A 13,292-nucleotide genomic window follows, 5' to 3' on the forward strand; every position below is an offset into this window, starting at 1 on the left:
TGTCAATTCACGGAATGTCCTTTTACGTATATATCTTCATATCCTCTGTTAGCGAGCTCCAAAATCTCCATCTCTGCTTCACAGCCCTGTTGTTGTTGACAAACAGAGCAGCACATAGAATAATCGGATCGAGCGATGAGGCTATCTCGAATGGGAGGAGATCGAGATGAGCAGTCGATTTCTTCTAGGAAAGTCTATGCCTTTCATGGTAATGAATAATTTGATTTGGTTTTGTTTGGAGGATTTGGATTTCAAGTTACAGGTGACAGAAGACATGGTCGGTACAATGAAATACATATATATAAATAGAAACAATTGAAGGAGAGTTTCATTCCACGTTGCTTTGGCCGAGTGGTTAAGGCGTGTGCCTGCTAAGTACATGGGATTTTCCCGCGAGAGTTCGAATCTCTCAGGCGACGTTTTCTCTTTTGGCAATTTTATTTCATTCTGTAGATTATTTACATGCAGACATTTTATTTTATAGGTAAATTAAATTGCACTTACACCCCTTGCGGTTTGGGTTTAACACATATCACTCTTAATTTTTGGAAAATTACACTAACCTCTTGTCATTGTAATTATTTAAATGGAATGAAAATATTGAACTCATGCATTTTTTTTTTTTTTTTTTTTTTACTTTCTTTTTTTTTTTCCTTCTTTTCTTTACTTTTTTTTTTTAGTGTAATTTCCTCTATTTTTCTACTAAGAGTTGTTACTTTTTATATAAGCAGGGAGGTTTGTGAAATGAAACTATTAACCACAAGGGTAGGAATGTAATTTTAAAAACGTCAAGGGGTGGGTAGTAATTAGACCAAACCTCAAGAAGTGTCAATGTAATTTATCCTTATTTTATTTAGAATTGTGCAAAATATTGTACCAAACCGTTCACTAACTATATGTTAGTATATAGCTTTTTAATCTATAATAAAATATCAAACTAAAAATTAGTGTGAAAGGGATTTAAATTGAGGATTTTGTTGTAAATTATTGTTATATATTAAAAAATATTATTTAAAATTAATTACTTTTATATATGAAAAAGATTATTTAGTGTTATGTATTATGTAAATATTTGATAATTATTTAAGATTATTCTTAATCAATTAGCAACTTGAAACCAACTAAACTGTGGTTTGATTATTTGTCAATTCTTCATTCACTGTTTTATTTATAATTTTACTCTTAAACTGCACAACACACCCCCTAATTTTATTTTTTGGGTTATTCACACAGAGATATCATTTTGATGATTCCAATTGTTCATTGTGGGGTTCTCCATGTATATCATTGTGGGATCTCTTGGAAGGGTATTCGGTACGCTTGACAGTTCGTCATCTCGTCTTATTTACAATGTTTAGTGTGAAACAACTGAGGGTATAAATCTAACAAATTGCAAAAAAAAATGGCCAATTTATTGAAATGTCAAATAAAGACCGTATCATCGGTCCTACAATCGCCACCTAATCTTTTAGAAAAACTAAGAAACCCTAACTCTTACCAATATAGAGCACTATCCGTCATAATCAGAAATTCTAAAATGAGAGTTTATGTATGAGAAGGAAAGATCATTGTAGACGCGCCCGTGGGGCCCATGCTACAGTTCGGACTCGAATTGTCACGGTTCTTAATCTGAACCAAAGAGTCCAAATCCGGCAAATCGTTTTGAGAAAATAGATTTTTAGAAAAGAAGTGCCAAACATAGACTGCTTTGCCAGATATAGAGTCGCCACCTAAATATTTTATTTTGGGGGAATTTAGGAAACCATGACTCGGTGCCAAAGGCCACGTGTCCGTCATCACTAAAGTTGCCTCGGCTCGGGAACTTGGGTACGATTGGGGAAGGTCAGCTATGAGCACCCCCGCTCGCCCGATCAAAGATCAGCCTCTACTAACCATGATATCTTGTTTTGAAAACATTATATGCTCTTATTCCGGTTATTAGCCTAGAATTACTACGTTATGCGCACAGCAAATAAGTATAGACCAAATCGCCTAAATTGGAACAAAACATTTCATGTTTGTTCTGAAAATGGTTACTACTCGCAAGTAGGCTAAAATATAGATTTTGCCACCCTCAAGTGGGCTTTAGAAAAGATGGTTTTGCCACTATCCAGCGGGCTTAAAACTCACAGTTTTAGTGCATTATTCCAATTTAGATAATTCAACCTCCATCCACAAGCACTCAAGCAGTTATATCACATAAACAGCTAGTCTCATGATAAGTATGCTGTCATGGCAACATTCACACCTGCAAGGATGCTAAAGCCTAAGAACTTATCGAGTACTCCGAGCCAAAACAGAAACTAGTTAGTGATCACATGCATGATCGTAGTTCATGTTAAGATGGCTAATGCAACACATGCAAAATGCAAGTAAGATGGGCTCAGCTAATCTATAATGGCATGTGAAATGCTACAACTAACACATATTCAATTTGGAATTAGAATACAAATGCAGTTAGAATGATGCGCCGAGCCCGGTGCATGCAAAACGAATGAATGGATGCAAACGTGCTATCATACTGTATGCTAATTGAAACATGCCCTAGACTAACCATCGAAAGCTAGTAAATAAAAGGGAAGAAAGACGTGGGGTTGGGAGACATACACACACTCACGCACACTTATTACACAATTGCCCTCACTCAGAGGGTCTGAATAAATATTACAGTTCGAATAAATAATACTAAATTAATTATTACAGAATTTCTAATTAATTAACAAATTAAATGTAGGAAGAAGGTGACCACAGCCCCGCCTCTGGATGTGTGAATGATGCATGCCCGACTTGTCTTGCCCGGAAACTCACTGCCATAGCACTGTTGCCTCTGTTAACATTGTCCTGCTCCTTTGAGGACTATGAAAATTCTTGGGGCACCTCTGAACTGATTCCTGATCACTCCGGAATATCATCGGCCAACTCAAAGCACCACCGACCATGGGGACGGGCTTATCGTCTAACTATTGTACCATCAGCCAGCTATCGATGGTCGGTCGGCACTGTAGATGGCCGGCCGGCCATTTCTTCCTGCAGAATCCTGCAGTTGACAGCAGCAGAGGGCAAGCAGTGTATGACATGGAATTTTCAAGCAAATGTGAGCATGGCTACACTCCCTATCATGCAATGGACTCAAGGGAGCGTCGCCCTCGACTCTCGGGCCATCAATCACGCATTTCAATGCATGATGGCCCAAAAGCCAAGTGTGCAACTTCGATATCAAATGAAATGCAAGCACAAAACACATCAAAGGGTCCCAACCCCTATCATGATTGATCAAGAGGCAAGGGATGCATGCTCAATGAAATGCAACCTAGGCATGGAGGCTAAGTGTGCAACATGAACATGCAAATGAGCAATGTATACTAGGCACGCAACCTAAACATGTAAACAAACATGGCATACAACAACATGCGATGATGGACTTAAACTAACATGAATAGCTTGCAAGCATGCCAAAATCAGTGGCCGTGTGATGAAAATGAGGCAACCAAGATGCATGCAAACATGCACAATGCAATGGTCCCGAGTCTAAGGCACAAAACACAATTCCACAAAGGCATTGAAAGGATGAATTATGGCATACAATGGCATATGTTCCAGCACTGAAATATGATGCTCAATGGTCCCACACATGCAAATATGCCACCCAATGCATGAAATAGCCCCCGAAACTCAAAACTAGGCACATGTATTGAACTATAACTATGCAAAGCAAGCATTATTTGACCATGAAGTACGAAGACAGAGCCAAGGCAGCCCCAAAATATGCATAATACTAGTTTAAAGCATGGCCAAAAAATGCTAACATGTAGGGCTAAAACAATATGCAAGATTGGCTAGTAAGTATGCTTTATACCACACCTATATGAAGCATATGAAATCTCACCAAACCAGCCAAAAACAGTGAACAAAACATGTCAAAATATGCCCAAATACCCACTGAAATGAGGTCCACACATGCAAGAACGATGAGCTCCTTTGATAAGCTACAAGAGGGGTTACTCTAGACATGCATCAGGGATACTTAGCATAGCAAAACCAACTCTGAAAATGAGTTATGGGGGTCCTAAAACCTACTGAAAAATGATAGAAACAAAGCTTGGAAGCTTGCAAATAGGGGGTCCTTTGGAAGGCCCAAAAGGCCACCAAACATGACAAGGAGAGAGGGGGTCACCCCCCTCTGATTTTAAGGCTCAAGAATACACCTAAGCCACTGAAAATCCACTGGATTTCAGTGGCTAAGAGGCCAAACCAAGGACAATGCAAATGCTCTAATGTATAGCCCTAATCATGAGGAAATGAAGCATGCAAAGGGGAAGATGACCCCAAACAGAAAAATTCCCTTAATCAAACTTCAAGAGGAGTTCAAAATAAGACTTTTTTTAGTTCATGGAAAATCTCAAAAAAGTTTGCAAGTAAGGCTAAGCTAGGATGCAAAATTAGCCCTAAAAGAGAGATGGAAGATACAAGGAGGTAGATGACTTCAAACAGAAAAGTGTCCTTAATCAAACTTCAAGAGGAGCTCAAAATAAAACACTTTACAGTTTATGTCAAAGCCCAAAAATGCTTGAAAATAAGGCTAAAGAACGAAGCAAGATAAGGCTGCAAAGAGGGAGATAGTGACTTACCCTGGTAGCACAGCAATGCAGCAGCTTCTGGACCAAGATGGTGAGCTCTCAACCTCTGAAAATTAACTTCAAGGTGCTGGAATGGGTGGTGGAGGTGATAGGCTATGAGGTGTAGTGCAATGGGTTAAGAACAAGACCTTTTTGAACCCTCTAACACACACAATGTAGAGAGAGAGAGAGATATAGAGAGAGAGGGTGATATATATCATATATCAGATGTAAGGTCTGGTTTTTTGCTCAACCAAAACAAAGGAGGAGGAGGGTCTCCTTATATAGACAAGGGAGTGGCTCCAAGCTTCTTAAAGAAGCTAATAAAAGAAGGGTCAAAGGGGCCAAGCTTCCAAGAGAAGCTAACCCAAAGGTTCAAGCTTCTTGAGGAAGCTAAGACAAAGGGTCAAGCTTCCTCAAGAAGCTTGAGCAAAGGGTGCAATCTTCTAGAGGAAGTTTGGATCAAAAAGGGTGCAAAGGGGCCAAAACAGTCACATACGCGTATGAGGGCAGGGTCTGTGCACCCCAGCTGGCACAGCTGGCATGAACCATGCCTGCAAGAGTCAAAAAGGTGGTACCGGCCAGAAAAGGAGGCCATCGGCCAAATAAATGGTCGGTCGGCTACTTATTTGGTCGGTTGGCTATTTTTATTGGCCGGTCGGATAAATTGATGGCCGGTAGGTGGCTGCCGAAGCCAAAAAGTGGCCGGTGGGTGTCCAGATTGAAGCCCCAGAAGTTAGCTTTCCAATGGCGCAAACCTTGCATTAAAATTCCTCATGTTCAAAAGTTATGCCTTTTTTGGTGAAGCCGCGCAGATTCGGTCCAACCGGAGTGATGCCCTACTTCAATCAACCATATCTCCCCCACCTGGACTTGGCTTTAGGAGATTCTTGAGTGCAAAATGAAGCCCCAGAAGTAAGCTTTCCAACGGTGGTGGCCTCATATCTAAAATCCAAGTATGCAAATGAATAAGCCCGATTCAGCGAGGGCTGCTTGACTCTCTCCTAGCCGAATTCATGCCGAACTTCTCCCAAACTAGTTTTCTCCTCTCCTTTCCTCTTTTCTTCAACTCCAAACCCCTAAACAAAGTGTTTTGAAAGATTTTTCAAAGATTTTCTATCTCTTTCATTCATCTCCACTTTGTCCTTGCTCGGTTTACCGAAAAGCGCAACATTTACCGAAATGCGAGCGTCGGAACATCGTAGGAACTTTATTTCAAGATCTAAAATCTTTTGATCAAGATTGTTTTGGTCCAAAAGGGGTATGGAGTTGGAATTTGACTCTCTCATTGTTGAAGAATTTGAACCTTTGCCCTGCACATCTTTTACCACCAAGTAAACCATCAGTAACGCCCAAGTCTTAAGGGCGGTCAAAAATTGGGTGTCTACAATCATGAATTAATTCAACTCACCTAATCAAATATTGATCTCTACTGATTCTTGATATGAGAATTATTCTCAAAATATGTTCGCATCCCAATTATTACTGCTATCTTTATTATATACAACAAACAAATATAGAGCAAATCACTAATTTTGAAAATCATCTATGCTCTTATAATAGAAACAATTTTATTGAGAGTTTTCTAAAAAAATAACGAAAAATACCCTCATGAGAGAGATAAAAGCATTTTCAATCTATGAAAATGCCATCTAAATACTGAGCATATATAAAGATATTTTAAGTAAGCATATAGTTTCATGGTAGTATTGATATAGTCGTTTACGCACCAAAATATTCTATTTAAAATCAAGTAATAACTATTCCTCTGAAATATAGAGGTTAAAACCAAGTGTCGATCCTCATAGACTAATAGAGTTGTATTGATTCAAAAAGAATAATTAAAGTAATTTATGAAGATTGTTTTGAAAATAATAACACTAAAACTAATTAAGATAATGAAAAATAAAACAAATAAAATAAAATAAGAAATTTCTCAAAATTTTGAATCCACCACTAATCTTATAATCAGGAGTTATTGTATTAGTTTTTAGAAAATCATTAATTTAAATAATATGATGCATCTTGATAAAAAAAAAATACACCGTCAAGATGATTTGTATATTAAAAATCAAAAGCACAAATCATTTTCGCTTAGCATAAATTGTCACTATTAAACTACGATTGATGCACGACTTGTCTTATTAAATTTGACTTGTCTAACAATTTTAATATACAGTAACACAAATCATTGTTTCGTTGGGTGTGTGTCACTTTGTGTGGGGGCTATGGGCTGTGTGTTAGTTTAGCTAGGACTAAAAAATAAAAATAAAAATTGTAAAGTGGGGCTGTGACAGTGTTTGGTTGGATGGGGGTGTGTCACTTAAAAAAAAAGGATATTGAAAAGTCGGGGTCTTGGTCTCTTAGGTTAGAGGCAATATTAACGCAACATATTTTGTGGACACACTACTCTATTATGTAGAAGAGAACTTTCTTAATTATCTCTCTCTATTCTGCTCCTTGCTGGAGCTCTCGAGCATATATATATATATTATTTATTTATTCTAAGGTTTAGCTTTGCCTGGCTTATATAGACTTCAACTTGTAACAGAAAATAATAAAATAAATAATGTAATATTATAATATATAGAGAGAGATATTGACAGGGGTTTGAAATTTTTCTACCACCATTTATTACTTTCTTTGTTTTTTTTTTTTGGTTTCTTCATTTTTCTTTTTCTTTTATTTTATTTTTATTTTTATTTTTATTTTTTACTCTTTATTATTATCATATATATACACATATACTGTCTGTCAGATTTCACCGTCCACAGGTTTTTCTTATTTATTTATTTATTTTATTATATTTATTGTGTAAGTGAATTTTTGACCACACTGCCAACTCAGTATTTAGCTGGAGAGTACTGACAGATGGCGCCTGATTGACCTGCAATAGAAAGAAGAGATTCTAGCGGTGGTTCGTCCACCCGGGGGCGCTCCGACGATAAGTTAGTTATCTCTCAAAGATAAATCAAGAGCTTAACTCACTGTTCAGAATATAAATTGCGTACCTTAAATCCATGGGGGTGCCTTTCTTTTATAGTTAACCCAATCTTAGTCCCAATAGAAGCCTAGCTTTGATGGACTTTAGCTCAGTGCTTACTTGGACTCTCCAATAGATAAAGATAAACTCCCTAAGAGTTTTATCCTTATCTAGGCTAAAATCTGTCCTCATTCTAGGACTTTTGTCCCTTATCCGCTTATCCCAGATTCCAATATCTTCAGAGATAACCTCGGCCTAGCCGAGATCACCTCGGCGTCATGGCCAGGACACGTGGCACCTCAGCTGACACGTCGGTGTCACCTTGGCCACGTGTTGGTACTCAAAAAATATATCTCCACAATTGCCCCTAGGTTCTATTACCTCGGCATCCTGAGGTGATGGAACCTATATCGTTCATGTCGGCTATATTGCCGAGGTCACAATACACCGGCTTCTCACAACCAGGTCCTGTAGTCTGTCTTATAAAGGTTTCAGAATTTTTAACCAAGTTTTATACGAGTTTATTTAGCCGAGATCTTCCTACTAGCCGAGGTCATTGTTTTATTTAACCAAGAACTCCAAGAGTTCTATCACACGCATGAGCTGTCAGAAACAACATTCCAACTGTTTTTGCCATTAATTTCTACCCCATTGGACCGTGTTTAATACGCGCCATAAAATTGCCTCGTGCCTGCTTACGCCGTCTGTCAGATACGTCGTTCGAGGCACATTTAATTGCATTTTGCCGTCTTTTCAAGTTTTTGACAAAACTCGTTTCCTCTCTCCTCGTCTTTTCACTTATCATCATTTTGTTCAAACTCTCTCTCTCTCTCTCTCTCTCTTACTTTCTCAAATCCTCCATTAGTCTAAGCTTTCAAGCTCTGCTACCACCGCCATTCACCCTATCCGGCGAGGCCCTTGCTAGTCTTTTCCGCTGCTTTCGCTCGTCTAACTTCGGCAAACTCAACTCTGGCTTCTTTTCTTCGGTGAGTTACTATTTCTTCCCGATTTAACTTCTTGTTTCAATTTCTTTTTCGCTTTACTGAACTCCACGGCTCTGCCTCTGCAATCCTGCTCATATCTTTGATGTTTCAATTTGTATCTTGCTTTCCATCACATGTTTGTCTCATGATTCTGTTTTTGCCCCATCTGTTTCTTGAATTCATACTGTTCACACACTTGTTGATTTTTGCCGCTGTTCTTGGCTTGACACACATGCGCAAACTTTTGTCTGGTGTTTCTTGATGATCCATCACTGTTCTTGACTCTGAATTACATTCCTGTTTTCTGTTTCCTTTCCAGATTCGTGCCTTCAATCTTTGTTTTTATAGATCTAGGTTTGGGATTTGCTTGTAGAACCCACAAATTTTAGGAAAAACTGAAACGATCCCCACAAATTTAGGTTTTAGCCGAGGTCTTTAAAAATCATTACAAAACACTTTCTTCTGTAATCCTTCACCTTTTCCTCAAGCCGACATCATGGGTATGTGGAAGCATAGGGTAGATACCCTGACCAAGTTAGAACACTTTAGGCAGGAGTTTGATATCCCAGCCGACGTTCATCTGAGGTTGGCTGGGGAGGATGACTCCATCATGCCCGATATGAACCTTATGCCTTTTCCAGTAGTGGCCTTTATCGACTGTGGACTTAGGTTTCCACTTGACACCTTTTTCCGAGAAGTCCTTCATTATTATAAATTGAACCCAATTCAACTTGCCATCAATTCTTACCGAGTTATCAACGGTACAATAGCCTTAGCCAAACAAGAGAATGCTAGGGTTACTCTTGCTGATTTCCAGTACTGTTGTCGCCTGAAATCGGAAAAAAACCATATCTATTACCTCAAGTCGAGGTCCACTGAGTACAAGCTCATTGCCGACCTCCCTGACTCAAACAAGGGTGCTAGAGACAATTACTTCATCGTCTCGGGCAACTGGGAGTTTCAGCCCAACGATGACCTCTACCTTTATCCCCTAAGCCGAACAGTTTTCGGGGAAGGAGATGGTAAGGGCCAAGTGTCACTTTTTCTTGCTCTTTTTTTTGGAGTTTTCAATACTTTGTTCTAATGTCTGTGCTTTTCTTTTTGCAGTTCTTCCTCAGCCACCAAAGGGCTTTCGCCGGTCTTTCTTCCCCAGCAAGGACTTGAAGAAGCTATTGGATTTGCCAGTCTACAAGCAGAGAGCCCCACTGCTACTTAACTTCATTCCCACTTACAAGTCGATTCTTTCCGACATTCCAAAGAAGAAGAAGAAGAGTCAGTCTCCTCCGTCCGCCACTACTCCTCCAACAGCCTCATCATCTCCGCCAGATCAAGGATCAACCTCGGATCCAACAGGGCAGCCATCCACCTTAGCTCCATAACTAATCCCACCATCTCAACGCCGATGCCGATGACGAACTATTTTTGCTACTGAGATGGGCTGCCTGAAAGAAGTCGCTAAAGACCTCTTAGCCAACATCCCTGCCGATGCTGACGTTCAACCAACACAAGCCCAGCCTCAACCAAAACAAAAGCAAAAAAGACTCAAGAAGGCTCAGCCAAAGGCAATGGTGACTCAGATTGATACTGAGGATACCTTGCCAATTTCAAAATTGGCTGAGAGTGAGAAGACCTCTTCTGCTGCCGAGAAGAGTCCCGCCGATGCCGAACCATCTCAATCAACTCGGTCCAAAAGGCCGAGGTCAGAGTCAGCCACAGCGTCGGGCTCCATGAAGTCTGGTGTCCCCTAGGCTCCACCCATTACTTTGGAGGACAGGCCGGTCAAAGTTGATGATAGTGCCGATGACATCAACGTCGGTGTTGCCCTTACTACAACCTTGCTCCTTCTTGGGGATCTCAACCACAATGCCGAGATGACTGAGTATGAAAACTTTGCCTTGATGCTGCAGCACTCTGCTAAAGTAAGTCCCTTTATTTGGTAATTTTTCTTTCTCTATTTTATACTTAGAAAATTTTCTAATAACTTCTGCTCTGTCCATTTTTCTTCAAGCAATCCAGCATGCCCACTCATTTTCAATGTAATCTTTTGAGACAAGGAAGGCGTTGGCCGACAAGACTAGGGAGTTTGCTAGTCTGCAGAAGGCCGGCAAAAGGGCCGAGGCAAAAATGAAGACTTTGGAAGATCAGGCTGAGGCTGCTATCAAAGCCAATGATGACGCCGAAGAAAAATCGGATGTCGCTGAGGCCATCAAGAAGGTTATCGAGGCCGAAAAGAAAGAGGCCGAGGAAAAGATGACCCAGGCCCAGAAAGAACTTCAAGATGCCTTGGCCACAAAAGAGGCTGAAATCAAGGTCGCAGACGAAAAGGCATACGGTGAGGGGGTCACGGCTGACTACGAGCGTCAGGTGAAGCAGGCATGTAACAAGGGTTTCACTCTTGGTTGGATAGCTTTACTGAAAAAGCTTGAAGTCCTTGAGGACTCCCTCATCAGGAACACCGACGTCCTTGTCCTGCTATTCCCCCCAACTCCAAGACAATCCGACGACGATTCTGAGTCTGAGGAGGAAGCTTTGGTGAGGAAGTCAAAGGAAGCTGCTGGGGCCAAGTCCCCTACTTAAAATGAGCAAGTCCTGGGCTTGACTCGAAATGGGGAGGGTGAGAAGGTTCCCAAGGATGCTACCCCTGAGAAGGCATCATCGGACGTGCCTCTCACCGACAAGAGCCTCGATCAAACCCTTCAAGAAATAGATGCTGAGCTCGCGGCTGAGAAGGCTGCCGAGATGTCCTCCCAGCAGTCTTCTGAACTTCAAACCCAACTATCTGGTGTTGCCGAAGAGTCTTAATTTTGATGTCATTTTCCTTTGTATTTTGTACTTTTGTTTTTCTTCTTTTTGGAACAATTGTAAGCTTTGGCCGATATGTCATCTTTTGAATGTTAATACAACTTCCTTTCCTGAATGCTTGTATCTTTGTCTTCTCTTTACTGCTCTTGTATGATTCCATACTTGGAATATTTTGCATAACTTCAATGCACACTTTAACTGTGTAATTTTCTCAGGGTGAAATACCTCGGTTATACCCACCAACGATTTGCATCGTCAAGTACATAAGTACTCATTTTAATAGAACCTTGGCCTTTACTTGTAAATTTTTTCACAAATTTCAACAAGTGTTTGATATGATCTCGGTTTAACTTCAACTTGTAAATTCTTCAAATTTCAACAATTGTTTAAACATGATCTCAGTTTAACTTCAACTTGTAAATTTTTTCTCAAATTTCACCAAGTGTTAAACATGATCTCGGTTTAACTTCAACTTGTAAATTTTTCTCAAATTTCAACAAGTGTTAAACATAATCTCAGTTTAACTTCAACTTGTAAATTTTTCACAAATTTCAACAAGTGTTAAACATGATCTCAGTCTAACTTCAACTTGTAAATTTTTCACAAATTTCAACAAGTGTTAGACTGATTTTAGCTTGTATATTCTACATTGTCAGGAACCATTTTCCAACTTTATGCCCCATAATGTGAACTTAAGTTCCACTTGAGTTCTCATTATGCATGTATTCTAGAAACATCATCAACTATTTTATCAGTCACAAGTGTAAAAAAATCAAACTTTATTTATTACTTTGGCTAATAACAAAGAACAAGAAAATTTAATGATAAAAAAACTTAAGATTGCATGAATTCCAGGGCCTTGGCAACTCTTTGCCCTCATTATCTTCAAGCCGATATGCCCCATTGCCCAGTACCGAGATGATTCTATAGGGTCCCTCCCAATTTGGGCCAAGCTTGCCCTCCCTGGGATCCTTCTTGTTGCCGACGACTTTTCTCAAGACGAGGTCACCGATTTGAAACTCCCTTAGGTTGACCTTCTTATTGTAAGCCCTGGCAAGCTGCTGCTGGTATGCCACCAGCTGAATTGCAGCTCTCTCCCTTCTTTCTTCTAGCAGATCCAGATCTCAGGCTAATAATACACCATTAGTTCCGTTCTCTACTCCCTGGGTTTTGATCCCTGGGATGCCGACTTCAAGAGGAATGACTGCCTCTGTGCCGTAGGCCATGGCAAATTGGGATTCCCCAGTTGATCTTCTCGGCGTAGTTCGATATGCCCAGAGTACACTTAGTAGTTTATCTACCCACTTCCCCTTTGCTGCTTGCAGCCTCTTCTTAATCCCATCCAAGATGACTTTGTTGGATGCTTCTGCTTGCCCATTGCTTTGAGGAAAGCTTGGGGTTGAAAAATAATTCTTGATCTTGAATTTTGCACAGAAGCTCTTGATTAGCTTACTGTCAAATTGTGTTCCATTGTTGGCAACTATTGCTCTTGGAATCCCAAATCTGGTGATGATGTTTTTCCATATAAAGTTCTTCATGTCCACGTCTCGGATCTTGGCAAGGGGTTCATCTTCTATCCATTTGGTGAAGTAATATGTTGCTACCAGTAGGTACTTCCTTTGCCCAGTTGCTTGGGGCAGTTTTCCAATAAGATCGATGCCCCATTGGGCGAATGGCCAAAGATTGGACACTGGGTTTAGGTTTGCTGCTGGTTAGTGTATCAGAGGTGCAAACTTTTGGCATTTTTCACACTTCCTGACATAGGTTTCTGCGTCTTTCTACATGTAGGGCCACTAATACCCCTAGGTGATGGCCCTATGAGCAAGTGATCTGCCTCCAACGTGGCTCCCACATACTCCTTCATGTATTTCGTATAAAAAATCTTTGACTTGTGAAGGATGTACACAC

General features: G+C 40.1%; 1 non-coding gene across 1 annotated transcript; it reads left to right on the forward strand.

The window, feature by feature from the left end:
- Window positions 1–337: 337 nt before the first annotated feature.
- TRNAS-GCU (transfer RNA serine (anticodon GCU)) lies at window positions 338–419 on the forward strand. The gene has a single exon. It is a non-coding gene; the product is annotated as a tRNA-Ser (tRNA).
- Window positions 420–13,292: the final 12,873 nt, after the last annotated feature.

Source organism: Camellia sinensis, chromosome 5 (genome assembly GCF_055761805.1).
Source record: "Camellia sinensis isolate YWXY chromosome 5, ASM5576180v1, whole genome shotgun sequence".
Classification (NCBI taxonomy): Eukaryota; Viridiplantae; Streptophyta; class Magnoliopsida; order Ericales; family Theaceae; genus Camellia; species Camellia sinensis.